Source organism: Camelus ferus, chromosome 4 (genome assembly GCF_009834535.1).
Source record: "Camelus ferus isolate YT-003-E chromosome 4, BCGSAC_Cfer_1.0, whole genome shotgun sequence".
Classification (NCBI taxonomy): domain Eukaryota; kingdom Metazoa; phylum Chordata; class Mammalia; order Artiodactyla; family Camelidae; genus Camelus; species Camelus ferus.
In genome coordinates this window covers 33,706,989-33,732,403 of record NC_045699.1, presented here as the reverse complement: position 1 = coordinate 33,732,403, position 25,415 = coordinate 33,706,989, and the positions used below count along the sequence as shown (strand labels likewise).

The 25,415-nt window shown below is 39.3% G+C and overlaps 1 protein-coding gene across 2 annotated transcripts in view; it reads right to left on the bottom strand.

Moving 5' to 3' along the window:
* The window catches only part of PIP5K1B (phosphatidylinositol-4-phosphate 5-kinase type 1 beta), a 283,779-nt gene that overhangs the window by 256,212 nt on the left and 2,152 nt on the right, over window positions 1-25,415 (bottom strand). The gene's annotated exons all lie outside the window — the stretch shown is intronic.

The following is a 25,415-nucleotide window of genomic DNA, read 5'->3' as shown; positions in this document are numbered from 1 at the left end:
AGCAGCCCAGATGAGATGACCAAAAAAATAGTAAGGAAGAACAGTAAGTGTGAATAAAGTGTGGACTTTAGTTAATTATAATGTATCAATATTGGTTCATGAATTGGGACAAATATACCATACTAGTGTGAGAGAGTCACAGGGAAAACTGGGTGTGAAGTACATGAGAATCCTCTGAACTATATTCTTGAGAGTTCTCTAAATCTAAGAATGTTCTAAAATTAAAAATGCATTAAAAATAAGTCCAGGAGATCATGACCACTGTCTTCAAAGGCTCCTCCATCTTCTACCTCATGAAGTAATTCTTCTTTAGAGGTTAAGTCCAATATAACAACTTCCTTTGTTTTATTCTGAGATGTGATCCAAAAAAGGTCAAAAGGAATTAGATTTTTTTTTTTTTTAGCCCAATTACCCAGCCAGCAGAAGCCATCTCCTACTGCATCCTCCAGTTTTGCAGTTTGTGTCGACAAGGTATCATCAGCCTTGGCCTCCATCTGTCTGGTTAGCAGAATGTCCCCATGACAATCAAACTGATGTTTTGTTTTTTTCCCTTTTAACTTCACCAAATGCTCTGCAGAATGGTTCCTCCATCAGATTGTAGATTTATAGGTAAGCGTGTTCCTCCCTCTTTATCAATTATGTTTCTCCTCTTCTCTTCCACGGATGGGAGAGAAAGTTCCATCCCTGGGAGTCTCAGGACCATTTGGGCAGGTAGCCATGGGAGCAAGTATCAATCTCTACATTAAAGAAAAGAAGCATGGGGGAAGGGAGCCGGACCTTCTCCATCTGGTCCTTCAGGCACATTCTGGACTCACCTGCCTGGTACCACCAGTCCTCACTGGCTAAGCTCCTAACCAAGTGGTGGAGATGCAATGGGGGAAGCTTTGAGTCTTTGTTCTTGCTGTCCTTCCCTCCCATCCAGGCCATTTCCCTATTCTCTTGTTTCTTCCAGCTTCATTAACCCTGTGTGCCTCCCACACAGGAGTGATCTTCCCCTTCTCTGAACTCTCCTAAACCCCATCTTACTCACTTTGCATTCTTAATCCCATTGGTTGTCTTCTGAGTGTTATCTCCTCAACTACACTGCAAGCTCCTCACCTGAGAGACCTTCACCTACTTTTCATATACACTCTGTGCACTGACCAAACTGTCCAGTAAACATCAGCAAATATTTGAGTGCTTGCCACTAAGTGCTTAATCTGCCAACAATGCAGTAGGCACATAATTACCCCCATTTTATAGCTGAGAACACTGAGGAATAAAGGAGTGACTTCTAGGGTCACATGAAAGTTGCAGGGACAGAATTTGAACTCAAATTCAAGCTCTTAACCATCATGGTGCAATTCACTGCCTCCTAATAAATACTGCCTAGTTAAGTGATCTTTTATGGAGTCTAGGTATTTCAATACGTAGTGATATCAGAAGGCAGATTAAAAATGCTTGGTCTGTGGGCCCCATGTTGGCCGAGAACATTTTTATTCAACTGTCCCCGCGCCCCCGCCAACCCCATCACCAAAATGTAAAAGTCATGTAGAGTTTGTATACAACGCAGGCAAAAGCACTCAATGGAGACAGCACCAGAACAAAATTCTTTGGGCAACACTCTGGTTAGCCATCCTTCTTCACACACGAACCTGTCAGGAGGACTGACAGACACGGAATGAACAGAGGAAAACAAAACATGCAAGCCTGCTCCAGCTCCCACTGCAATGCCAGGCTGGCTCATATGCTTTGAGGAAACCAGGAAGAGACAGGGCACCGTGCTAGGTAAGTAACCAGTGCCCAGCGCCAAGCCGCGTGAGCACGAGGACACACAGCAAGGTCCTCTTTCGCCATCTGCTTCTCATTTCCCACTGGCAATTTTGTGGTTGGATGATCAGCTTCTTAGGAGAGTTCTAAAAGTAAGTTATCACCAATTCAATTACACAAGTATATGAGTATTCACAGTCCCCCTGTGGCCCACAGCTAAATTAAACCACTGTCCTTTCTACTGGAGGAAGATGGTGCTGAACTCCTCAGAAGGTGCGAAGCATCAGAATTGGTGTAAGGCTCCAAATTTTTCATCATCATCACCAGCAGCACCACCAGATGATGAGCTTTTAAAAGATGCCGGTACACTGTGCCAGCAATCAAAGATAAAGCCCACTCCACCCAACAAAGGATGACCAGGCTTTGCCTAAGGGACAGACGGACCTCTCTACTCTGCCTGGTTCTTGCCATCGCCCTCATGCCAGCTGCTACCTAGCTCTGGGCGCTCCCAGAAAGCCTTGCCTAGGGAAAACACTGCCCTTCCTCCATCTGTTATATGTGTTAATTACTTCTCTTTTGGGCCCCACTAGCTTCTGTTACCAGACCCACATGTCTGGTTTAGCTATCAGATTTGGGACCAGTGCCTCCTCTTGTGATGTCCTTTTCACAAACAGTATGTAGCCATAGTTCTGAATTTCCCCCCAAAAATATGAATGAAGACTAAAACATATTGTGGCTGATCCTCATGTAGACAGAAGGGAAGATGTTAGCAGGGTGTAACTTAGAAACGGTGAGAGAATGAATTTCCTTGAATCCCAGGTAAGCCAAACACCAGATGAATACAGAGCTCCAGATACATCTTGAACAGCACTATAAAGTAACAGTGATCCATGTAATTCAGTCAGTAAGACTTGGGGATAAAGGGAACTGCTTTGGACAAGTTTCATTTATTGAAAAATAAACAAGAGACCCTTCTGCCCTCAAGGAACTTTCAGTGCAGCAGGAAAGACAAGACAGGCCTGCAAATAACTGAAAATACACACCAGTCCCATCAGAGAAGTATAAATAAAATGCTTATCTCCTCTACCTCACTATTTGCTCCATTGTCACAAAGGCTTCAAGAGCTTCTACCTTGGGACTAGTCACAGGAACCCCACTAAGGGCACTCGGGTAGAAAAGCAGGAGCCCCTGGAAGATGAAGATGGGCAGAAGGAGCCGCAAGTCATGTCCCTCGCTTCCCAGCCTTTCACGCCTCTAATCAAAAGGATTGCAATTTGCTGATTCTGAACTACTTCCTGAAATACAGTGAAAAGCAGGCAATATTTAAAAGCAAAGAGCATAATTCCAGCACTACCTCTTCTTTAAAGCGTGACTCTCAGAATAATTTCATAGCTGTGGCAGCCCCATGCACCAGCCCATCTTCAAATCTGGAGAGAACCACCATCACACACTACAACCTCAGAGGTTTAATCTGGAACCCTGAGGCAGGCTTTAACTCAAACCACATTCAGCACTTTGCCACCCTTCTTTTAACTGCATCATCTTTCCCCTAATTAAGCATGTCTGCCTGGCTCCCCTATTATAAATTCCTTGAGGGCAAGGACCGCTCATCTGGTTTTACTACTGCCTCCCCATCCCACCCCCTCGCTCTGTTACCCTTTTGTCCTCAGCACCTTACAAAACGCTTTGCAGATAAAAAAGTGAAAGGAAGTCACATTTACTTAGTTCCTGTTACTAGCACTCCTTTATATTAGTTAATGCTTTCAAGAATCCATTGAAGTGGACACCATCAGGCCCATCTTAGAGCCAGTTCTTTGTTAGCAGACAAGGATGTTGGATGATCTCAGACCCTGTCCACTGTACACAACGCAGCGTCAGGTTCACCTCTCCCCATACAAAACGTGCACATCCTATCCGGACACCAGGAGTAGCATTTTGGTGGAACAGATATTCCTACACTGATGTTACACTGAAATACTACAACTTTTAGTCACCAAGAGTTCTATATATTATTGTAACCTATAATGAAAAAGAATATGAAAACGAATACACATATGCTCATGTATGACTGAAATACGCTGTACACCAGAAACTGACACAACATTGTAAACTGACTACTTCAATTAAAAAAAAAAAGAGTTCTAGAACAGCCTCTGAGATTCTAAAGCAGCACTTAAACGTGACCCATGACCCTTGAAACTGAAACTATCACACATATTAAAAAGGACCCATAGGCTTGTGCTAAAGGTAACTTTCCTTAGCAGTGATGACAATGGAGGTCCTATCTGTTTCCTTGTTAATGATTGAAGGGTGAGGAGAAGCAGCTTTCAACTAAGACTGCAAGGGAAGTGCCCTAGTCTGGGCCCACCTCAGGGATAATCCCTCCTCATGAAAAGAGGAGATACATTGGAGTAACATCCTGAATTCAAAACAATCAGGAAATCCATTATTCCTTTTTCTGTTTTTATTCTAGTTGCTTTGTATTCATAGCTAATGTATACATAAAGTGGGTGAGACCCATTTCAGGGACCCAATGAAATCCTTGGAATTCATTGCCCTGTTCCAGTATAATCTGATGTGACAAGCTCAGGAGTTTATTTTCCAACATAGTCAAGGTCAAATTCCATTACGATGACTCCTGTGGGCTTACTGAAATTCTCCGCTTTTCTGGAACTTAGTTGTATATGATAAAGTGTGATGTGGGTTAACAATAGGGAAATTTGTTTTTATTTATGGAATTAAAAATTTAATTGGAGTAGCACGGATGGACTTAGAGATTATCATATTGAGTGAAGTAAGTGAGACAGAGAAAGACAAATATCATATGATATCACTTATATGTGGAATCTTTGAAAAAATGATATAAATTCTATTTGCATACCAAAAACAGACTCACAGACATAGAAAATAAACTATGGTTACTAAAGGGGAAAGGGTGGAGAGAGATAAAATTAGGGGTTAGGGATTAACAGACCTACATTACTATATATAAAATAGATAAACAACAAGGACCTACCGTATAGCACAGGGAACTATATTCAATTTCTTGTAATAATATACAATGGAAAATAGTCTGAAAAGAAAGTATACACATGTATGTATAGGTATAACTGAATCACTTTGCTGTACACCTGAAATTAACACTGTAAATCAACCACACTTCAATAAAAATGTTTTTTTAAAAATGTAATTGGATATGAGTTATGATAATAGATCTAAAACCTTCTGAAGTAAAATTTTAACCCCAAAATAAATTTCATCTGCTGATATGGCTCACTTTTTGGGAATCCATGTTCGTTCCAAATAGTCTTGGGTATTCCTTCAACTGCGTCATCCTCACCTTTACTGGAAGCACAGAGTGGACTGTCACTGGTGTCCCAGTTCCTGAATCTGGTATCAGAGGCTCGGAATCTTGCTGACCCTGAATATTATTTTCTACATCTTATGATACCCTTTCTTATGTGAACTATATTCTCTTAAATTCTTCATATCATAAACAGCCAACCAAACACCCACGAAAAAGGTGAACAAAATCAAAGCACATTGTACAAAGTACTCCATGCCTTCTCATCCTCATCAGCGTACCTGATTTATAAACCGTCTTTCCTAATATTGTATTTTTTCGTTATTTTACATAGGCTTTTTCATAGTATTTTATCTGTTATGAGCTATTATGGTTCATTTAACCGTTTCCCAAAATTTTAGATAATGAAGTTATTTTTAGTCTTTCATTATTAAAATTAACATTGTTCTAAAAAGATTTTTTTCTCTCCTTTGATTTTTTTCTCCTCTGGAAAGAAAAATTACTGAATCAAAGGATATGTTCACTATTATGGCTTTTGTTAAATGTTGCTGATACCTTTCAGGGAGCATGTACCAATTCCAATGCTACCAATCATGTGCAAATATTTCCAATTCTACACAGCCATACCAACCCTGTAACTTATTTTAATTAATTTTTTAAATCTCAGTTTACCTCCGGTTGTATTTCTTTCATCATTACTATGCACTTTTGCACACACTGGTTTTTCTTGTGTTGTAAAAATGATAATACTTAACCTTTGGCCATTTATCCAAATAAAGACTAGCTGTAACATAACTATATATATGGCTTATATATTCTGCTCACTAACCTTTATATATATGTGTGTGGGTGCATATATTTTCCCCATTTCATTTTAAAACGTATTCATGTTATAATTTCTTAAAATGATTAAACATATTAAGAAATTATCTTCTTTTTACATTTTGGATAAGTCAATTAGACTAGAGATTTTTAGTATCTCCCAGAAATAAATCAAGATATACCTTGCTATACATAACAGAAATTAGGAAGTTACACTTATTCTTTAATGAACACTTATTTTAAAATATGTATAACTTGAGTAAGCAAATAAAAAAGTTTTTTAACATAAATATTATAAAGATTAATATATTTAGATATTTAGTATCTCCATTTATTCAAATATTTTAAAATCAAGTTAAAATTTTCCTTCGAAATTCCTTCTCTCTCCTTATGTACCACCTCCACACTAGTTCTCGAATGTATCCTTGCAATTACTTATAGCTAAGAAAGATGATTTTTTTTAATGGTGGTTAAACATATGAGCTTCATTGAACATGGGAAGCAAACAGTAACACTGCCATGAATTAGCATCTCCGAGGAGCCACAATTTAACTCGTATCCTAGCCAACAAATTACCATGAAGTATGGTGAACACAGACACCTTTCCTTGTTCACAGAGGACTTGACTCTCCTAGCAATTCATTCCTTCAAACCTTCACGGGTCAACAAGATGCTCTCAGCTTCAAAACTCTTCTTGAGAGACTAGCTCTTCACGAGAGCCAGTGCAGGAAGTTCTCATTAATGTCCTATCCCTTCCCCCGTCTCAACCCTCTACTGGCTTCTCATCACACTGAAAATTAAAGTCACCATCAGGTTTATGACGCTCTACTTGCCTTGGCTCCAAATATTCCCCTCCACTCCCTCAGCTCTGGCCATTTGTACGGTTCCTCGAACAGGCCAAAGGAGCTCTGGATCAGAGCTCTGCACTTACTATTCCTTCTGCCTGGAATGCTTGTCCCATCAGTGTAACTCAACAGATACTAAATAGTTCACTTCTCTACTTCATTTAGATCTATGTTTGTTATGGACTAAATGTTTGTGTTCCCCTCCCCCCACTCCTGTGTTGAAATTCTAACCCCCAATATGATGATATTAGGCGGCAGGGCCTTTGTGAGGTAACTGAGTTATGAGGGTGGAATCCTGGTGAATGGGATTAGTGCCCTTATCAGGAGAGACATGAGAGAGCTTGCTTCCTCTCTCTCTCCGCTTCCCTTCAAATGAGAAGGCCATTTGCAAACCAGGAAGCAGGCCCTCACCAGATACCACATCAGCTGGGACTTTCATAAACGTTCGCTGTTTACGCCACCCAGCCTGTGGCGTATCTGTTACAGCAGCTTAAGCTAAGATAATGTTCACGTGTGGTCCCCTCAGACAGGACCTCCCTGACCTCGCTCTCTAAAATAATGGTCTTCCACCAGCAGTACCATCACTCTGCTCCTTATCTGCTTTATTTGTTCTCTGTGAATCTTAAATTATACATGTATTTGTCTTCATTACTGGCCTCCCTCACTCAAATGGAATAATCCTAGTACCTAGAACCATGTTAATAGATACTTAAATGGCTGTTGAATTATGAGTGAACTAAAGGTAAGTATTTCTTTAAAAGACAGCCTCAGAGAACAAGTCATCTTAGGATTAAGGAGCACGCACTGTATGCACTTTGGGGCATGATACCCCTCTTCCTTCCACGAGACATCACAGAGTATCATCGCTATGAGAGATGGCTCTGTCTCTGGACCGCCTGGCTTTGAAACCTGGCTGAGTGGCCTTGTATAACACACGTATATCTCTGCTCTACAGTTTCTTCACGTACCAAACGATGACAACAGTACCAATTTCTCAGATTTCTATGAATATTAAATAAGTTAATGCCTGTTTATTGTTTAGAAGTACCTGGAATGTAGCAGGTGTCCAATAAGTGCTAAGTACTTATCAGCAATGACTGTCATTTTAGGGCCCCTCTTTCCCTTACACGGCTTCTAAACAGAGACTATTTCCCCAGTATTTCTCATTTTATAATATTCAGCTCTTTTCCTCTAACCTATTTTAGTTACTTCATGTTGCTTTTTATCTTTGTTCTAATGACCAATACACCAACGATTTTATTTTACCAAGGAAATACGTGTATAAGGTAATATATCAAATGATATAGAGAACCTCACAAGGGTAACCATTTCTTGATTTTCCTATTCCTGTTATTAGTTCAATTCCCCCAAGGCAACCATTCTTAAAATTTTCTGTTTTGGTCTCTTGGTGGTTATCTCTACAACTCTTGATACAATGCTCAAATCTCTTGTTCTTGATTCATACCAGATACTTTCCTCATACTGCCCTAGTTTCCAACCAAAGTTTAATAATACATCATTGTTTTAATTCCTCTGTTCATTACCATTGCTATTTTATTTTATTTTATTTAATTTTTTTACCTTTGCAATTTTATGTACTCAAGTCTTCGTTTCTATCAACTTTTTTTAAACTGTCTTTATTCACAGACAACATGACTGCCTATGTAAAAACTTTTATGCATGTTACAAAAAGTTACTAGGATGAATACATGAGTTTAATACCTCGCCAAAGAACAGATAAGGATGACAAATAAACATATGAGAAGATGCTCAACACCATTAACCATGAGGGAAGCATAATTTAAAACCACAATGAGCTACCACTATACACCTATTAGAATATCTAAAATGAAAAAGACTAACCATATCAAGTGTTGATGAAGATGTGGAGCAACTGGAACTCTCATATGCCACCAACGGGAATGCATGATGACACAACTCCAGAATTCTACCAACTTTTAACAACTATATCTTAATCCCCATCTTCAGAGGTGAAAATATTCGAACATTTAACCCTTTCCTCTCTGCTTCCACATCTCACCTTCTGTCAGCTACACTGTTACTTTGTGTGAGGTTGCTACCATATGCAATCTAGCCTACAACCATAAACAAGTCCACTATACTTAGTCCACAGTCTGACTCTAAGAGCAGAAAACTGAGAAAAGCACACATATGATTATAATTAGTTCCACTATGCTTACAGTCAAGCTAAGAAAGGAATTAAGATTTCAGTCTCTTACTACGGATCCAATGTTGTGATCCCTATGTCAATGACGTTAAATTCTGTGAGTTCCCCTCATTTTTGATCAGGTATTTATGTCAGTAACTCCAGTCAAAGTACTTTCCCATTTGATACATGTCATTGGACTATAAATATTTCTATTATTAACTGAAGTTTCTATTAGCATTTGAGGAATGTCTAACTAAGCTCAATCATCCTTAAAAATTCCACAGGGGTTAAAAATGCTTCCTGGATTACTTCTAAGTTCTGTTATTCCATCTAAATAGGCATTAATTGAAACACTGATCATCTTTGTATGTGAGGCACAGCACTGAATGTAATAATGGCCACCACATACCAGTCAATCTAAACTGAAAAAGTAATGAACTTGTTTAATACATTAAGCATCATGTTCTAGTTTGGACTATATCACATGAATTATTTGTTACCTACCAGCATTTCTTTTTTTATTGAAATATGGTTGATTCACAATATTATATTGGTTTCAGGTGTGCAGCATAATGATTCAATATTTTTATAGATTATATTCCATTTAAAGTTATTACAAAAGAATGGCTATGTTTCCCTATGCTGTACAATATATCCTTGTTGCTTATCTATTTCACAGAGAGTAGCTTGTGTCTCTTAATCCCATACCCCTTTCTCTTTCCCTCTCCCCACTGGTAACCACTAGTTTGTTCTATAAGAGTCTGTTTCTGTTTTGTTATATACAATTTTATTTTTTAGATTCCACATATAAGTGATAACATATAGCATTTCTCTTTCTCTGTCCAACTTACTTCATTAAGCATAGTACTCTCTAGGTGCACCCACTTTGTTGCAAATGGCAGAATTTCATTCCTTTTTATGGTTAAGTAGTATTCAACCATATATATATTACATCTTCTATAGCTATTTATCTGTTGATGGACATTTGGGTGTTCCATACCTTGACTATTGTAAATAATGCTGCTATGAACACTGAGGTGCATCTATCTTTTCAAATCAGTGTTTCCATTTTTGTCTGGCTATTTATACCCAGGTGTAGAATTGCTGGATCCTATGGTAGTCATATTTTTAGATTTTTGAGGAAACTTCATACTGTTTTCCATAGTGGCTGTACCATGTTACATTTCCACTAACAGTGTAAGAGGGTTCCCTTTTCTGCACATGCTCATCAACCTTTGCAGTTTGTAGACTTTTTGATGATAACCATTCTGACAGGTGTGAAGTGATAGCTCACTCAGTTTTGATTTGCATTTTGTTGATGATTAGTGATCTTGAGCATCTTTTTATGTCCCTGTTGGTCATCTGTATGTCTTCTTTGGAAAAATGTCTATTCAGGTCTTAGGCCCATTTTTTAAATCAAATTGTTTGTTTGTTTTTCTTAATATATTTTGAATATTAACCCCTTATCAGACATACCATCTGCACATATTTTCTCCCATTCAGTAGGTTGTCTTTTTCTTTTGTCAATGATTTCTTCTGCTGTGCAAACGCTTTTAAGTTTACTTAGGTCCCATTTGTTTTCTAATGCCTTTTTTTTTTAACCTTAGGAGACAGATACAAGAAAATATTGCTACGATTTACATCAAAAGAGTGTTCTGCCTACTTTCTCTTCTAGGAGTTTTATGGTGTCAGGTCTTATATTTAGGGAATCCATTTTGAATTTATTTTTGTATACAGTGTGAGGAAATGTTCTAATCTCATTCTTTCACACGTAGCTGCTTTCCCAGCTACTTATTGAAGAGACTGTCTTTTCTCCATTGTGTATTCTTACCTCCTTTGTTACAGATTAATTGACCATCATTCCTTTTAACAAGGAAACATGAGTTTTGCTTTCTTCAACAAATCTTCCCATCCAAGATCCATCTCTTTTGAAAGATAAAAGTATCTTGCTCTCCTTATCTGTGGTGAGGCTGTGTTTAAATTCTGGACTGATCAGACAGACTTTAAAGAGTCCCACTTTGCACACTTGGCCTTTGGGGATGGAGGAGGAGACTCCTTTTATGGGACTCTCATCACAGGAGACGCTACACCCTTTGCTTCAGATCTGCTTACCCATGGGCTATACGGGTGGCAGTCTGGAGTCTGAACTCCTTCTCTAATTCTTACGAAATAAATCCTCTAATGCAAATGATGCTTTGGCTCCAAGGACATCAAAGGCCTTCGTTCCATTTAGCCTTACAACATGCCTTTGAACTAAACCAGGAGCCAGTGCACAGATTTTTATTCCACGGGTGAGAACAAAAAGGTACAAAAGAGGTCAAGCCACTTGACCAGAGGTCATCAAAGTGTCAGAAGAGGGGCAAGATGAGCCAGAATCCCTGCTTCTAGGGCCAGATCTCTCACTGCACCCAGATTCAGTCTGTGTGAATGCATATGAAATGTTACTTACAAACACAGGACGTTCAACCCAATGAAACCTGGAGATAAACTCTGTTTGCGATAATCAATGGTAGGTGCAGGGGGGCTGCCAAAAGATAGATTCTCTTTCTCTGAAAGTTTCAAATAGTGAGAATGATCAATGACAAGAATTCTGCACTGGTTTTGTGGCTCTTTTTTGCTAATTAAGTTTTTTGTTTGTTTAATGAGAAATAGAACATTCTTGCAAACATATTGTAAGCGGGTACTTTCAATTTAGTGCAAAGTACCTCAACTGCTATAAATTCTTATAGAACTTTGAGGTGTTCACCTTATTCCTTGAAAGGAGGATAGAAATAATCAAAGAATAGCAGAAGTAGCTTGTGTGTAGAAGACACTGGAGCTGCTAGGCTGGGTGGGAAACATGAAGTGGGAGAAGACATGGTCCCTGTCATCAGGATGCGAGCCTGCTTGGAGAGATAAACTGAGAACAAATGAAAAGTCAGCCTTGAGGGAAAGTTCCAAGACAGTGGTAAGAGCAAGAGTGCCAAAGTGAGTGTGTGCCTGACAAATCACTCTTGGGCATGGGTGGGGATCAGAGAAGCCTTCCAGAACATGGGGACACATGTGGTGTCATGAAAATCTGATACCATTTCCTTAAACAGAGAAGAAAAGATTCAGTAAGAAAAAAAAATAGAATGAGCCAAGGTATAAAGAAATGAAACTACAAATGAAGATCAGGAAATGATGTTGGTTCTCACACATTTTCTCTTCTTCATCTATAAACCCTCCCAGGGAAGTCTCAGTGGCTTTAATCATTAGCGAGAGATCATAATACTGTCTCCATCATGAGCTCTCTCCTGACCCCCACACTCATGCAGCTTCCTTCTAGATCTCCCATATGGATGTCCTGCAGGTATCCCAATCTCATCCACTCCCATGGCTTAATCACTACCCAGAGATCCATGACCATAACACAGCCAGCATCTCCATCACAGACCTCTCTCCTTATAGCCACACTCCACCCAGATATCCCACAGGTATCTCAAGTGCACATTCAAAGTTGGACCCATCATCACTGCCCTCCTGCCTCTGCCACCACACATATGCTGCCTCTTCTCCGTACTCTCAGTTGATCATCATTCTCTAATCTCTCCAGCTACTCAAGCCAAAGCCAGAGAACCGTCATCATCATCTACCTCTCCCATTCCCTCAAAATCCACATGCAAGTGGTCACCAAGTCCTATCAGTTCTCCCTCCTAAACCTGAAATCTGCTCACCCATCCCCACCCTCACTACCTTAATTCAGGCCCCCATCATCTCTCTTGTAACATCTTCTCCCGTAACTCATCTCCCTGTTTCCAGTCCCTTTCCCATCTCACTCATCTCCCGAACTGTAGCCCATGCTGCTGGTCTAACATAAAGCATGAGTTCATCACTGGTCCATGAAAATCTTCCAGTTGTTGCCTCACTGCCTATAGAAGAAAAGTTGAAACTCCTTAGCACGTCTGACAAGACGTCCGTGGTCTGGCCCCAACACACCCCTCCAGCCCGATTTCCTTCCACCCACACCCACCCAACCCATTATCAGATAATACAGCTCCAAAACACACTCAGAACCTTTATGACTTCATGACTTTTTACGTGCTGTGCCTGGTACAGAGTAAGAGTTTAAGAAATGTAGCTATTGTCACTCCTACAAGCATAACAGTGACAACAACAATGATGATGATGAAAAGTCAACTATGGCCAAACTGTGAATGGTCGACGGACCAAACCAAGGCATTTAGATTTCAGGCAGAGCAAAGCATCTAAGGGTTGTGGGCATGGTAGTGGTGAAATTATAACCTCTGGTAGCACGTATTATACTGACTAAAGGGGGAGAGAAAGGGAGGTATAGAAGCCGTTTGGGAAGCTGCTCCAATAGTTCAGGTAAGAGGCATTTAATACAGGAAACACAAGTGAAAATGGAAGAGAATTTTTAAAAAATTCCTCAGGATTTGGTAGCTGCACAGAAACAAAGATGAGCAAAATAAAAAGTCTGCTAAAATTCCAAAAGTAGGTTAAAAAATGTATCTTTGATGAAAATCTAGAATTTGGGAAGAGAGATGGATTCCAAGTTTTAAAAGGTGACAGGTCACAAGTATAGATTTCATAATATAGGTTCTTTTCATAAAGGTCAGAGTTGGGCTCACAAGAGCAGATAAATGGCTAAGAGAGGGAAAGGCACGAATTACTAAATTGTTCTAAATGTTACAGGGCAAAAAGCCAGGGAGAGATAAAAGACTACAATTTGGCCATGAACAAGACTGCTCACTGGGGAAGTAACCTGAAGCAGTGGGAAGGCTAGAAGCTGGACTGTTAACATTTTCGAAAAGGAAGGGGGAGTTGGGAGGTTGAAGAAAAGACAGTTGTGGCTTAAGAAAATCACTTATTCATTCATTCAACAAACATGGAGAGTCATCTGTATTGGACACTTTTCTAGGTGCTGGGAATACAGGAGAGAACAGAACACAGTCCCTCCCCTTGTGCAAGTTCACTTTCAGTGAAGGAGGCAGACAATGAAGAAAAGAAAACTGGAACGTCCAGGAGTGCTGGTGACCATCTCAAGCTGCCAGGCACACGTGTTGGATAATTAACACTCGGTTCTAAAATGCTGCGCAAAGTCTTCTGGCACATGTGGGAAGTGACAGGTCCTTAGACATAGTCTGCACAAAACGAGATGATGCATCAAGTTCACGTTATAAATTGTCACGTAAGAGAGGTGAGTTTCTGAGAAATGGCAAAACTAAATAGTGACACCCAATGCCATAAAAATCTTAAAAGCTGCATTTCTCTCCTATTTTCTATAAACAAACATAAACAAAAGTCATATTTCTCTCTTAACCCTTAGCATGAGAGACCGATTTCCCATTTTCCATAAATCTTCACCACCCTGTCTAAACCACATGTCTTGGGTAAATAATAAAAGGGCATCATTTAAATAGAGCTTGCCAGAGAAATGACACTGCTGCTTGTTTCCAAGTCATGAAGTCATAAGCCTAAGAACAGTCTGGTTCACATCACTTTGTAAAAGTAAGTTAAATTTCTTACCTTCACCTTACTTGTCTTATTGCAGGTATTAATTTTAGTTTTCCGATGGAAAATGGACATCGGAAAACGGAGAAATGCAATGTGAAATGCCTTTGGTAATCTTTAACCTCTAAAGGTATAAAATATTAAAAATGAAACTCTCACCAGAACACTCACAAACTACTTCTGTTTCAATTAAATGAAAAAAATCTAAGAAAGTGTGCCTTAGACCATAATGTAGTAAAAGCAAATATTTTATAAAAATAAAAATGTACTCATGAACATTTCAGCCTAAAAAGGCAGCACTTTATTTATCTCACCAGCCCAAAAACAAGACATATGAAAAACATGCTCTTCATTGGCCAATGAACTAAGTCGATGAGAAAAAATGGAAGCCTTCTTGCTTGAGGCCCTCCCTCAAAAACCACTTTTTTTCCTTCTTAAAAAAATTTTCAAGTCAATGCATAAGATAAATCTATTTGGGAAACATAATTCAAATAACTGGGTGTTACCAAGCCTCCAAGATAACAGCAGATTCTCAGCAGCAAACAATCAGTGAAGGGTTAACACTGATGAAAGTGGGCAAAAAAAAAAAAAAAAAAAAAAATCCAGAAAAGGCAGGTAAGATTTTCAAAAATAGCAAAGTGGGGCCATTTGGTACAGGGGCAAAGAGCCTTGTATCCCTGAGTGAATCTGAAAGCTACCATGTTATTATAGCATAAGAGACACCCTCTGTGCTGCTTAATCTTTTAAAGAATCAGGAAGGTTGTGGCAACTTTGGGGAATTTTTCTACATAAAAATTGGCTACAGTAAATTTTGATTCTTAAACAAGCAAAATCTTAGCAATAGGGAAATTTATTCTAGAAGTAAAACAGCTTGCCCTAAAGTTCTGAGTAGCCAAGAGTTCCATTTTGCGCTTGAATGGCCAATTAAAACTGGTGGGCTTGATGTCTCAATGAATTTCAGGCAGAAAAAAAATGCTGTCAAATTGTTCTTGACATATTTTTAAAGTGACGGCATTCCCCCCCCCCCCGCCCCTTACAGTACTATTTATGTTCTTGCTAAAATAAATTAGTATGAACTTTAGGGTGAGCATTATAAGATGTAGCCATGCCCAGTTTAAAGGTCGTGTTTCATCACTGTAGCTTATGTACCCTGCGTAACAGACAAGGCAGCTTTATGAGTCACTTTCCCCTAACAAACACCAAGTTCTATCAGATGTCTACTCTCCAAATCTCACAGTGATTTTTTGACAGAAATGAAAACTTTGCAGGGAGCGCCTAATGGAGTTGTTAACTCACAACACTCCATGAACCCAAAGGGAAGTAACAAGCACTGAATGAGGAGTCCCGTCACGGTCAGCTCCTCAGTAAACGCACACCTCCGGTCTACACTGGAAGGGACGACAGAACAGGTTCATGTTTTCCAAATCACAGGTCTTAGCCCATCAATGGGGAGTAAAATCAATCTGGTGGATTATGATTGGTGTTTGGTGGAGGCTGGAAGCAGGATGCAACATATCAGAAAATACTAGATGTATAGCTAAGTATTGTTCTATGAAACCTTTATTTTTTGGAAGTATTTATTACTTATATGTCTATGTCTGTACTAGGTTTCAACACAGACTGTGCTTCTTAAAAGACAGAGTTGACCATACAGGATTGTGCAATGGACTGAATGCACATCCCCCCACCCCATCTCAAAGCATATGTTGAAATTCTAACCCCCAGGGTGATGGTATTAGAAGGTGGGGCCTTTGGGAGGTAACTGGGCTATGAAGGTGGGGTCCTTATAAAAGGAATTAGTGCCCTTCTAAAAGGGACCAGAGAGAGCTCCCTTGCCTTCTTTCCACCATATGAGGACACAATGAGAAGTCAGCAGTCTACAATCTGGAAGAAGGTTCTCAGCAGAACCTGAACATGCTGGCACCCTGCTCTCAGACTTCCAGCACCAGAACTGTGAGAAATAAATTTCTGTTGTTTGCAAGTCACCCAGTCTGTGTTACTCTGTTTTAGCAGCCCAAGCTAACTAAGACAGTTTGGTACTTCTCTATTATTTCCAGTTCAAATGACAGTGAGTAACTGAAATCTAAGTGCAAAGATTAAACATATACTTAGCTTAGGCTAATTTCTATTAACTAGTTTCTATAGAATCCTACAATTCTGTCTCTTATTCACTAAAGATACTTAGAACATCAAAGATGATGCTTTTACTATATATGACAAACCTACAGCCAGCATAGTATTCAATGGTGAAAAACTCAAAAGCTTCCCACTAAAATCTGGGGCAAGACAAGGATGCCCACTATCGCCACTCCTATCCAACATAGTCTTGGAAGTCCTAGCCACAGCAATCAGGCAAGACAGAGAAATAAAAGGGATCCAAATTGGAAAAGGAGAGGTAAAAGTGTCACTATATGCCAAAGACATGTTACTATATATAGAAAACCCTAAAAGGTCCACACAAAAACTACTAGAGCTGATTGAAGAATTCAGCAAGGTAGCAGGTTACAAGATTAACGTTCAAAAATCAGTTGCATTTCTTTACACTAATGATGAATCAACAGAAAAAGAAAGTAAGGAAACAATCCCCTTTAAAATAGCACCCAAAGTAATAAAATATCTGGGAATAAATCTAACCAAGGAGGTGAAAGAATGATACACAGAAAACTATAAACCATTGATGAAGGAAATTAAAGAAGACTTTAAAAAATGGAAAGATACCCCATGCTCTTGGATTGGAAGAATCAATATTGTTAAAATGGTCACACTGCCCAAGGCAATCTACAGATTCAATGCAATTCCTATCAAATTACCCAGGACATATTTCACAGAACTAGAACAAATCATAATAAAATTTATATGGAACCATCAAAGACCTAGAATTGCCAAAGCATCACTGAAGAGAAAGAAAGAGGCTGGAGGAATAACCTCCCAGACTTCAGATAATACTATAGAGCCACAGTCATCAAGACAGCATGGCATTGGTACAAAAACAGACATATAGACCAATGGAACAGAATAGAGAGCCCAGAAATGAACCCACAAACTTTTGGTCAACTCATCTTCGACAAAGGAAGCAAGAATATACAATGGAATAAAGACAGTCTCTTCAGCAAATGGTGTTGGGAAAACTGGACAGCAGCATGTAAAGCAATGAAGCTAGAACACTCCCTTACACCATACGCAAAAATAAACTCAAAATGGATCAAAGACTTAAACATAAGACAAGATACAATAAACCTCCTAGAAGAAAATATAGGCAAAACGTTATCTGACATACAGCTCAAAAATGTTCTCCTAGAACAGTCTACTCAAGCAATAGAAATAAAAGCAAGAATAAACAAATGGGACCTAATGAAACTAACAAGCTTCTGCACAGCAAAGGAAACCAGAAGTAAAACAAGAAGACAACCTACGGAATGGGAGAAAGTTTTTGCAAATGAAACCTACAAAGGCTTGATCTCCAGAATATATAAGCAGCTCATACGACTTAATAACAACCAAACAACCCAATCCAAAAATGGGCAAAAGACCTAAACAAGCAATTCTGCAAGGAAGACATAAAAATGATCAATAGGCACATGAAAAAAAATACTCAATATCACTAATTACCAGAGAAATGCAAATCAAAACTACAATGAGGTATCACCTCACACCAGTCAGAATGGCCGTCATTCAAAAATCCACAAATGACAAATGCTGGAGAGGCTGTGGAGAAAGGGGAACCCTCCTACACTGCTGGTGGGAATGCAGTTTGGTGCAGCCACTGTGGAAAACAGTATGGAGTTTCCTCAAAAGACTAGGAATAGACTTACCATGACCCAGGAATCCCACTCCTGGGCATATATCCAGAAGGAACCCTACTTCAAAATGACACCTGCACCCCAATGTTCATAGCAGCACTATTTACAATAGCCAAAACATGGAAACAGCCTAAATGTCCATCAACAGGTGACTGGATAAAGAAGATGTGGTGTATTTATACAATGGAATACTACTCAGCCATAAAAACCAACAACATAACGCCATTTGCAGCAACATGGATGCTCCTGGAGAATGTCATTCTAAGTGAAGTAAGCTAGAAAGAGAAAGAAAAATACCATATGAGATCGCTCATATGTGGAATCTAAAAAACAAAGCCAACAAAGCATAAATACAAAACAGAAATAGACTCATAGACATAGAATACAAACTTGTGGTTGCCAAGGGGCGGAGGGTGGGAAGGGATAGACTGGGATTTCAAAATTGCAGAATACATAAACAAGATTATACTGTATAGTACAGGGAAATATATACAAGATCTTATGGTAGCTCACGGAGAAAAATATGTGACAATAAATATATATATGTTCATGTATAACTGAAAAATTGTGCTCTACACTGGAATTTGATACAACATTGTAAAATGATTATAAATCAATAAAAAGTGTTTAGAAAAAAAAGATGATGCTTTTAGCCTCCAACTAACTCCTTACTCAACAACTGCTTTTCCCTTATCTAAATAGCAGTCTTTGTTAGGATGAGGGGGTGCACCTCGGGGATTCTAGAGCACTCTGAAAACCTGGCATTTGGTGTCGGTTGGGCAGGTCTCTAGTATCACCTTTGAGTCTTCACTTGCACCTGAAAGAGCAGTCAACTGTAGCTATGACTGTGGCCTAAACACATTCCAGGAGAGCAAAAGCATTGGAGTAGGCTGCTCTTTGGAAGAGCAAGTCCTCAGATTTGTGCAAAAGTTCAAAAGACCACTGACTCGGAGAGCCCCAGGGACCAGAATGTGTTTGCTTCCTGGAGAGCTTGGCTAGGTGTGACAAGGTAAGGATCCAGCCAGCCGAGTCTAGGATCCTCTCCAGCCATTTCAATCGCTGTGGCCGGAGTATGGATGATGGACTAGAGGAGGGACAGAGTGGACTCAGGAATTCAGGGAGGGGGTGACTAGAATCCAGCAGAGAGATGAGAACTTGGACTAGGACAGATCAGGAGAAACAATGAGGAGCAGACAGTGGAGGGAGATATTCAGCAAGTAAAATTCATACAAATGGGTGACGGGTTAGATGTGGTGGATGAAAAAGACGGGGTCAAGGATGGCTCTCAAGTTTCTGCCTCATGTGAGGTAGTAGCTGGTGATGCCCTTCAGAGAGCTAGGCAACCTTGCAAGAGGACAAGGCATGGAAAAAGTTCAGGGTCTGGTCTTGGACACACAAAATTTGAGGTGCCTTTGGGCATCCACATGCAATGTCAATTATGTAGTCCAGAGCTCACAGAGAAGACTAGGTTAGAGATACAAGTTTTAGATTCACTTATGTCTTCCTTTCGTGAACTCTTGTCCCAAAACTACATTTCGAGGCACAGTTGCACGAAGAAGAGAAAAGAACGTGGGCTTTAAAGTCAGGAAAGCCAGGGTTGGAACCATGCCTTACTGGTTCTGTGCCCCTGAGCACGTACCTAGCCTGATCGGGTTTCCATGCTCTCCTCTATCAGCAAGGATGCTGTAGCCCACTGCGAGGAGCACAGTGAAGATGAAAAGACACAGCACATGGGAAGTGCCTGGAAGAGAGAAAGTCCTCAGCACAGGGGAACCAGAACCAGGCTTGTCCTTTTTATATACCCCACAGCACCTGGTACAGTCCTGGCCGAGGGGCCGTCAGTATCTAGTATGTTGAACTGACTCGAAATACTCAGAACTGTCAGTAAATCATTGTTTCCTCTTCCCAGACAACCACTAGCTCTCAAAATCATTCCTCCACCTGGCATCCTATTGAAGCAACACCCAGTCATAAGCTACACACGGAGCATGTCTTAGCCCTCTTCCTTGGTCTCTCCCCTAGCTCTGGGAGAACCCAACACTCGGTAGGGCCAGTGACTACCCAGAGCATTTCTGTAACTATCGAAAGTCCTAGATACCCAATCCAGTCATATGAATCTGTTCTCTAGAGATCCACAATGATCTGAGAAAAGCCAAGACTGATTTGATTTCTCCCCTGGTATTTCTGGTGGAGCAGGCAGATGGCACCCTCTCCACACACCCTGAAATTCACTTGGGAATGCCAAGCAGTTCAGGAGGCTTAGACTTTGAACAATGGATTTAACATTTCCTGCCAACTGTAAGTGTGCACCAGAATCACCTGGAGGCCTGCTGACATTCAGATTGCTGAGTCCCATCCCCAGAGTCCCTGATTCAGCTGGCCTGGGATGCAGCACGAGAATATGTATTTCTAACAAGTTTTCAGTGATGCTGACGCTGCTGGTCCAGGGGCAACACCTGAGAACCACCACACTGGCTTCTTCCCTGATACTGGCTACTGATGTATCTAGTACTGAAAGAAAAACCAGCTGAGGCTGTGGAGCTTTCACCTGCCGTGTCATAGGGTTTGCCCTATATATTATCACAAAGATTTCTTAATTAACAACTACATATGTTTACGATTTAGGTACTTTTAGAACCCATTTTAACAGTTTTGGAATGTTTGATGCATCACAATTTCTACTTCTCTGATCTATTCATTTTTGAGTAAATGAAAAGGAATAACTTTTTTTTTTTTAACTTTTTAAAGAAATTAAAGTATAGTCAGTTTACAGAGTGTCAATTTCTGGTGTACAACATAATGTACATACATATATTTGTTTTCACATTCTTTTCCATTCTGGTTACTACAAGATATTGTATATAGTTCCCTATGCTATACAGAAGAAATCTGTTGTTTATCAAAAAGAAAGAACTCTTTAAACAGAGATACTGCTTTATACTCATGCCAGAACCTATTCACCTAAAGAAGCACTGTTTCCTTCTCCTGGAGGTTGTCATTCTCATGAAGCTGCCATAGCCAGCCTTCAGGAACCATCTCGGAGGGGAGGATATAACTCAGTGGTAGAGTGCATGCTTGGCACATACAAGGTCCTAGGTTCAATCCCAAGCACCTCCATTAAAACAAACAAACAAACAAACAAACAAACAAACCTAATTACCTTCCTCCCTAAAAAAACTCATCTTCACAACTGAAACTGTTTGGCTTGAGTGACCTCAACGGCAGCCCAGTTCATCTTCACAGAATGGATGGGACCTATTCATTCATTCCTTTACATGTTTACTAGGCATCTAACATATGCCAAGCACTATCCTAAAAAACAGTGTTAAAGAACCATGATCTCTGTCCTCAAGGTGTTTATAATCTTAGGCTGAATGTGTATTTGAGCAGAGGTGATAAAAAATAATCAAGTGAAATACATAAATGTATCAGTATCCACTGTGATGGAAGAAGAAAATATATGAAGAAGGTTCCCTTTAAGTTAGACGATCAGAGAAAGCCCCTGGAGGAGGTAACATTTAAACTGATTAACTTAGAGAAGCTTTGAGTAAAAAGAATAACACAGTACACATTATTATTTCTATTAGGGAAGAGAAAAAAATCATTTCTAGGCATATAAAAAAAGTTGGCGGTCTGGTGAATAAATATATTTACAATGTAAAATGAAGGACCACTATAAACTGTTAAGACTAATGTTTATCAGTCTGCCTGACATTTCTAAAATGGTCTGTAAATTAGCAAAATCAGAGTAATTATGAAACATCCCAAGCTTTTGAAGAGTGATATTCATGTAAATGCATGAATTGTTCAGTATTTATTAAACCCTATCTCCCGGTCAGAGTGCTGAGTTCCAAGAATACAAAGACAAATAAAACATGACGCCCATCCTTTCCCACTGACAAATATTAGCTAAACACCTATGATGCACTCACCATTTCTTCATGCTGGTCACAGTTTTTGCTTCTTTTTATTGTTGCTGTTTCGTTTCCTTACTTTATCAACAAATGATATGACCAAGCAATCGAGAGATTATGATGGTGGGCATAGTTTAAAAAAAAAAAAATGCTTTAAATGTTGAAAATCCATTACGCTACAAGTTGAATCTCCTGCATTTCTTGTGCCGGTCTATGAAGCAAAAAAAACATATTTTTATGGCTAATTATAACTTCCTCCCAAACCCCTTCCTCAGCAATACTGAATGGCAAAGTCTTAAATATCACCTTTATCTTACAAAATGGGTGAATTTTCTACAGTCCTGTGTCTTTAGAATTTTATTTCTAATTCAAGGTAATTATACGTTGTAGGCCTCCAGTGCTTACAAGTCCAATCCTGGTCTGAAGGACCTCTACTGAAAGACACTCACATGCCCGTTTGTAGTGGGAGCAATACTGCATCCTTGACGCCATGTAGTTCATTACAACTTTATAATGGCCTTTCTAAAACTCTTACAGAAGACAAGTCTCAAGAACTTGCTCACCCATTATATCAACTCCTCAAAACACACTGCACATCTATTGTTAATTCACCCCTCAAACAATGCAGAAGACTTTCTACAAGAAGAATACACACTTCAGGGAGTTGTCCTCTCAAATATCAGTTTGTTTTAACTTAAAACAATAATATCAAGGCACTGTTGGTTGACTAGATCTGTAACCACATCCCAGTAATTATGTTTCAAATCTTCCCAAGAGTATCCTAATTTGGCTACGATTAACATGTTTCCTTATGTCATCGCCTCCACACCTCTGATGAAATAGAAGTAGATACAGTTACAAATGGAATACACAAAATCAGACCTGTTTTCCCTAGTCTCACCTTTTATACTGAAAGGAACCTGAATGAATAAAACGTTTCATCAATGGCAGCCAATTTTGACGTTATAATACTTCAAAAATATCATCAATAAAGTTTAACATTTATTTTAAAAAAGAAAAGTAATAGAACAAAAGGCTAGGTTTCCCCCACTCCCTGGTTTCCCTGGCATTTAGGAGAATTGCCATAGATAAGTCTACAAATGAACAGCTGAGCGACATAATGTACAGTCCTAATTGGGCAGCTTCTAAAAAAATAGAAGGACTCCTTCCAACTCCAGTCAGTGTTCTTGATACAAAGAGAACATGTTTCTGTAACAAATACATTTAGGGCTTGATGTTTTACAGAGTAACTAAAGAAGGCCCTAGCCACAGGAAAAAATTATTTTTCCAGGATAGTAAATGTTCTGATTCACCATTTAACAGAAGTACAAGAAAAATGAAAATGCAAATTAAATGTATAAATATTTATAACTTTACCAGTGTATGACAAAGCCACCTTTGGCTTCTGGCGTTATTAACCAGGAAGAGAAGCATGGAAAACCACCATACATCTGTATTTCTATTCAAATAGTTTCCTCCCTCCAAGCACTGGCTGGAGCAAAGTATTGATTCTGAGTCCAATGATACACATATAAGCCAGGAGAATTAACGTGAATGGATGAAAATGGACATTGTCTCCTTAATTATCTGCTTGGACAAGACAATTTTAAAACACCAATAACTAAACCATTTTAAAATATGATGCCTCATTAATAATTACTAGTAAACAGAAATTTTCTGTTAACCTGTATGATTTCTAAAAGTCAAAAGTGCACTTTCACCATAGAACCCCTGGCACAACTTCAAGAACTGTCTTAAGAATTTCACATTAGCCCTTGTCCTCCAGCTAAACATCTGTGACCCTAAGTCAGTTCATATCTCCAAGCCTTAGTTGTCTTATCCATAAAAGCTGCAAGTCTCTGAACTAGTTAATATTTGAATTATTTATCAGAAAGAAATCTACCTCAATCCCCAATGGCTGAATCTGTAAATGATATTTAATATCCATTCTAATTCTTTGTCATCATTCTTTCAAACATAAAAATACTAGTTCTGTGCATACATGAAAAAGTGGTGGAAAGAGAAGAGGATTCTTAAAGGGAACAGAAACCAGGTGGGTTTTGTTAATTAGGTTCCCCTCTGAAACCACGGGCCAGTATCAGCAGCTGCTGAAATTTACCCAAATGTAAGAGTGGTTTTTTTCTTCATTTCAAGACATACTCTTTCATAAAATGGCACAAGTCAATTTTCTAGGAATGTATCTTTCAGCCAGTTACACATTACTAACAACTAAAGGGGAAGGAGAGGTGGAGGCAAACAAAAGAGCATGACATAGATGATGCAAGTCCATTGCCTACACAGAGAAAGAACAACTTTTTGATATGATGTACTCAGGAATGAGAGCCACCATGGGTGCCTACACCTGCCTGCTCAGGAGGCAAACCTCATGTAGGTAAATTGTCTTACGGGTCAGCAGATGCTGGGAATTTACTTGATGAGATGCTTTCTATTTTTTACAGCTTGTGTTTTCCTTATGAGTGATTTTATTCACCTCCTTTATTCAACAACTCTTATTGAGTACTTACTACATGCAAACCCCAAAGCTCAAGTAAATAAAGGTCTGAGTTGATGGTCTGGAATATTCAGGTGAATCTTGACATTTATTTTAGAGTAGTTCAGCCCCTCAGAATGTTTCCAATTCAAACATCAATACTAAACAATATAGATGCTAAGCTAAAGTGCCCTTGGAATTTTCCTTCCCTTCATTAAGTAGTGTGTGGTGAAGGGGGAGTAAATTAGAAGTGGAATAGGTAATTAGCTAAACCCTTTAGTTAACACAGGATGAAAAGTTTTTCTTCACCTAGAGAAAATGGTAACTTTAGATTACAAATGTATTGATAAGCATTACAGAATGCTAAAACTAGCATTTAATATGTGTTTAATATGTGGGAGACTTGAGGCTCAGAAGGTGGTATGTTTTGGTCCAGGTTACATAGCCAATGTCAGTGCCAGAACTAGAACCCAGGTCACCAGCAGGCATGCTCAACACGACTGGGTACTGGAGCATCCATGACATGTCCTCATTGCTATCAGAAGTGGATACAATGGCACAATCCACAAAGAGAAGAGCTGGACATCAGGAGCTCTGAGTTCTAGTCTCGTAAATGCCACTAGATTAGACACGATACCATGGAAAACTCTCACCACTTGTCTAAACCTCAGTTTCCTCATCTGTTGACATATGAACAGTAATTCACAGTGAGACAGTGTAGACCACAATAAATGAAGTCTGACCATTGTAAAAATGTTATACAGGTACAGAAATGGCACTGGAGGATGAAGTGTTCGTGGTGATTTCAGAGAAAATGGCTTCGACTC